Source organism: Salvelinus namaycush, unplaced genomic scaffold, assembly GCF_016432855.1.
Source record: "Salvelinus namaycush isolate Seneca unplaced genomic scaffold, SaNama_1.0 Scaffold2432, whole genome shotgun sequence".
In the NCBI taxonomy this organism is placed as follows: domain Eukaryota; kingdom Metazoa; phylum Chordata; class Actinopteri; order Salmoniformes; family Salmonidae; genus Salvelinus; species Salvelinus namaycush.
Window position 1 is genome coordinate 32,501 of NW_024059267.1, and position 5,472 is coordinate 37,972.

Here is a 5,472-nt window from a genome sequence, read left to right on the forward strand (position 1 = left end):
GTATTTCTACTGTAGTAAAGGAGTCAGACCAGACCAATAGAATGGGGAGAAGGGATGTGTATTTCTACTGTAGTAAAGTGGACAGACCAGACCAATAGAGGTGGGAGAAGGGATGTGTATTTCTACTGTAGTAAAGGAGTCAGACCAGACCAATAGAAGGGGGAGAAGGGATGTGTATTTCTACTGTAGTAAAGGAGACAGACCAGGCCAATAGAAGGGGGAGAAGGGATGTGTATTTCTACTGTAGTAAAGGAGAGACAGACCAGACCAATAGAAGGGGAGGAGGGATGTGTATTTCTACTGTAGTAAAGGAGTCAGACAAGACCAATAGAAGGGGGAGAAGGGATGTGTATTTCTACTGTAGTAAAGGAGTCAGACCAGACCAATAGAAGGGGAGAAGGGATGTGTATTTCTACTGTAGTAAAGGAGGCAGACCAGACCAATAGAAGGGGGAGAAGGGATGTGTATTTATACTGTAGTAATGGAGACAGACCAGACCAATAGAAGGGCGAGAAGGGATGTGTAGTTCTACTGTAGTAAAGGAGTCAGACCAGACCAATAGAAGGGGAGAAGGGATGTGTATTTCTACTGTAGTAAAGGAGTCAGACCAGACCAATAGAAGGGGAGAAGGGATGTGTATTTCTACTGTAGTAAAGGAGTCAGACCAGACCAATAGAAGGGGAGGAGGGATGTGTATTTCTACTGTAGTAAAGGAGTCAGACCAGACCAATAGAAGTGGGAAGAGGGATGTGTATTTCTACTGTAGTAAAGGAGACAGACCAGACCAATAGAAGGGGGAGGGATGTGTATTTCTACTGTAGTAAAGGAGGCAGACCAGACCAATAGAAGGGGGAGAAGGGATGTGTATTTCTACTGTAGTAAAGGAGACAGACCAGACCAATAGAAGGGGGAGGAGGGATGTGTATTTCTACTGTAGTAAAGGAGGCAGACCAGACCAATAGAAGGGGAGAAGGGATGTGTATTTCTACTGTAGTAAAGGAGGCAGACCAGACCAATAGAAGGGGAGGAGGGATGTGTATTTCTACTGTAGTAAAGGAGGCAGACCAGACCAATAGAAGGGGAGAAGGGATGTGTATTTCTACTGTAGTAAAGGAGGCAGACCAGACCAATAGAAGGGGGAGAAGGGATGTGTATTTCTACTGTAGTAAAGGAGACAGACCAGACCAATAGAAGGGGGAGGAGGGATGTGTATTTCTACTGTAGTAAAGGAGGCAGACCAGACCAATAGAAGGGGAGAAGGGATGTGTATTTCTACTGTAGTAAAGGAGACAGACCAGACCAATAGAAGGGGGAGGAGGGATGTGTATTTCTACTGTAGTAAAGGAGGCAGACCAGACCAATAGAAGGGGAGAAGGGATGTGTATTTCTACTGTAGAAAAGGAGAAAGACCCAAATAAGCTGCTGACTGCCTGTAATGAGAGATACATCTACAGTCTTATGGACAGTTCTATCTTGAGGTAAAAACATATCATCATCAGTCTACTGTTTTGAACGGTGATTTTCTATATCAACATACCTTGTTCTCCATCCTTCACTCCATACTCCATCTCTCTCTCTCTCTCTCTCTCTCTCTCTCTCTCTCTCTCTCTCTCTCTCTCTCTCTTTCTCTCTCTCTCTCTCTTTATATCTTTCTTTCTTTTTCTCTCCCTCTCCTCACTCACTTACTCAATAACTCAATCACTCTCTCTATCCTAGACTAACTACTCTGTGTTATGTTCCAGGGAGATCCTGGATCCATGGGTTTACCTGGACTAGAAGGACTACCTGGAGCCAAGGTAAGCCACATACAGCCCACCTGTAGCCTTTATACACTACTGAGCCAAGCCAAGCTGTACTGGGCCACACAGCTGAGCCGGCCGAGCGGACCATCCTCACCCTGCATGACCTCACCAGATTACAGTTAGGCAATAAGGTATGAGGGGGTGTGGTATATGACCGTTATACCACGTCTAAGGGCTGTTCTGGATACAGCCGTTAGCCGTGGTACGTTGGCCATATACCACACATCCCCAAGGTGCCATATTGCTATTATAAACTGGTTACCAACGTAATTAGAGCAGTGGGGAAATTGTAATAGCTACCATGACACTACCGTCAGTAACATACTGTAACATAGGGATGTAGATGAGCTTGGGGGTTACAGCTCTATGTGTCTGTGTAACATCCCTCCAGGTCTTAATCCAGATGTCAAGGCTAGCACGCTGTCTGTCCTTCCTTCAGGGAGCTGTCGTCAAAGAGTTATGCGATATCGTTCACACACACACCTCATATTACAGACAAATGGCCAAGTGCTCAACACTGCTGCTTTTATTTGACACTAAAGGTAAAGGAGAGTTTGTTCCTGATAGATCCACAGCAACACTTCAACAAGAGGTTATATATGTCTGAATACAACGACATGGACTAGAATAGAATGGGCTCAGAAGGGGCTTTGAAAGACAAGTCCTAAGAGATGCATAAACACAACCATGATGCTTCTCTATGGAACTTCTCTGTCTGTCACTGTTCTTGTTTCTAACCTCATGGTGGTTTGGTTTATACATTATATAGTTGTATAAGTAGTTCTATGTCTATTTCAGTTATATAACGAAGATGTATCTTGTCCTGTAGGGTGAAGTGCTGTAGACTTGACTTATATACTGTAACAAGGCTGTATCTTGCTGTAGGTTTGAGTTGTATAAAAGGCTGTGTGTTGTCCTATAGGTTTGAGTTGTAAGTCAAGGCTGGTGTTGTCCTGTAGGTTTGAGTTGTATAAAAGGCTGTATGTTGCTATAGGTTGAGTTGTAAAACAGGCTGTATGTTGCTATAGTTTGAGTTGTTTAAACAAGGCTGTATGTTGCTATAGGTGTGAGTTGTTAAACAAGGCTGTATGTTGCTATAGGTTTGAGTTGTAAAACAAGGCTGTTATGTTGCTATAGGTTTGAGTTGTTAAACAAGGCATGTATGTTGCTATAGGTTTGAGTTGTTAAACAAGGCTTGTATGTTGCTATAGGTTTGAGTTGTAAACAAGGCTGTATGTTGCTAATAGGTTTGGAGTTGTAAACAAGGCTGTATGGTGCTGTAGGTTTTGAGTTGTTGTAAACAAGGCTGTATGTTGTCCTGTAGGTTTGAGTTGTAAAACAAGGCTGTGTGTTGCTATAGGTTTGAGTTGTAAATCAAGGCTGGTGTGTTGTCCTGTAGGTTGAGTGTAAAACAAGGGCTGTATGTTGCTATAGGTTGGAGTTGGTAAAACAAGGCTGTATGTTGCTATAGGTTTGAGTTGTATAAAAGGCTGTATCTTGCTGTAGGTTTGAGGTTTATAAAAGGCTGTATGTTGTCCTGTAGGTTTGAGTTGTAAAACAAGGCTGTATGTTGCTATAGGTTTGAGTGTAAAACAAGGCTGTATGTTGCTATAGGTTTGAGTTGTATAAAAGGCTGTATGTTGCTATAGGTTTGAGTTGTAACAAGGCTGTATGTTGCTATAGGTTTGAGTTGTAAAAAAAAAAAAAAAAAACAAGGCTGTATTTTCTATAGGTTTGTGTAAAACAAGGCTGTATTTGCTATTGGTTTGAGTTGTTAAAGGCTGTATGTTGCTATAGGTTTGAGTGTAAAACAAGGCTGTATGTTGTATAGGTTGGAAGTCTGTTAAAAGGCTGTAGTTGTCCTGTAGTTTTGAGTTGTAAAACAGGCTGTATGTTCTATAGGTTTGATTGTAAAACAAGGCTGTGTTTGTCCTGTAGGTTTGAGTTTGTAAAACACGGCTGTATGTTGCTATAGTTTGAGTTGTAAACAAGGCTTTGTTGTCCTGTAGGTTGAGTGTATAAAAGGCTGTGTTTGCGTATTAGTTTTGAGTTGTAAAAACAAGGCTGTGTTTTGCTGTAGGTTTGAGTTGTAAAAACAAGTCTGTGTGTTGTCCTGTAGGTTTTGGAGTGTAAAACAAGCTGTATCTGTCCCTGTAGGTTTGGTTGTAAAACAGGCTGTATGTTGCTATAGGTTTATTTTGTATAAAAGGCTGTATGTTGCCTATATGTTTGAGTTGTAAAACAAGGCTGTATTTGCTATAGGTTTGAGTTGTTAAAACAAGCTGTATGTTAGCTATAGGTTTTGAGTTGTATAAAATGCTGTATATTGCTATAAGTTTAGTTTGTAAAACAAGGCTGTATGTTTGCTATAGGTTGAGTTGTAAACGGCTGTATGTTTGCTGATAATGGTTTGAGTTGTAAACAAGGTGTATGTTGCGTGGTTTTGGTTGTATAAAAGGCTGTAATGTTGTCCTGTAGGTTGAGTTGTAAAACAGGGCTGTATGTTGCCTATAGGTTTGAGTTGTAAAACAAGGCTTTGTGTTGTCCTGTATGTTTGGTTGTAAAACAAGGCTGTATGTGCTATAGGTGTTTAGTTGGATAAAAGCTGTGTGTTGCTCTAGGGTTGAGTTTGTAATACAGGCTGTGTGTTGCTGAGGTTTGAGTTGTAAAACAGGCTGTGTGTTGTCCTGTAGGTTTGAGTTTTTCAAACAAGGCTGTATGTTGTCCTGTAGGTTGAGTTGTTAAACAAGGCTGTATTTTGCTATAGGTTTGAGTTGTATAAAAGGCTGTATGTTGCTATGTATTTGAGTTGTAAAACAAGGCTTTATGTTTGCTATCGGTTTGAGTTGTAAAACAAGGCTGTATGTTTGCTATAGGTTTGAGTGTATCAAAGGCTGTATATTGGCTATAAGGTTTGAGTTGTAAACCAAGGCTGTATGTTGCTATAGTTTTGAGATTGTAGAGACAAGGCCTGTATGTTGCCTATAGGTTTGATTTGTAAAACAAGGCTGTAATGTTGCTATAGGTTTGAGTTGTAAAAAAGGCTGTATGTTGTCCTGATGGTTTGAGTTGTATAAAGGTCTGTATGTTTGCTATAAGGGTTTTGAGTGTAAAACAAGCTGTATGTTGTCCGGTAGGTTTGAGTTGTATAAAAGGCTGTGTGTTGTCCTTAGGTTTGAGTTGTAATAAAGGCTGTGTGTTGCTATAGGTTTGAGTTGTAAATCAAAGGCTGTGTGTTGGTCCTGTAGGTTGAGTTGTAAAACAAGGCTGTGTTTGTCCGCTTGGTTTGAGTGTAAACAAGGCTGTGTGTGCTATAGGTTTGAGTTGTAAAACAAGGCTGTGTGTTGCCTATAGGTTTGAGTTGTAAAACAGGCTGTGTGTTGTCCTGTAGGGTTTGAGTTGTAAAACAAGGCTGTGTGTTGCTATGGTTGAGTTGTACAACAAGCTGTGTGTTCTATAGGTTTGAGTTGTAAATCAAGGCTGTGTGTGTTCCTGTAGGTTTAAGTTTGTAAAACAAGGCTGTGGTGTGCTATAAGTGTTTGATTGTAAAACAGTCTGTATGTTGCTAATAGGTTTTGAGTTGTAAATCAAGGCTGTGTGTTGTCCGGTAGGGGTTGAGTTGTAAAACAAGCTGTGTGTTGGTATAGGTTTGAGTTTGTAAAACAAAGGC

At 40.9% G+C, this 5,472-nt stretch overlaps 1 pseudogene; it reads left to right on the forward strand.

Moving 5' to 3' along the window:
- Positions 1 to 1,796, forward strand: part of LOC120038936 — a 34,169-nt pseudogene extending 32,373 nt beyond the window's left edge.
- The last annotated feature ends 3,676 nt before the right edge of the window (positions 1,797 to 5,472 follow it).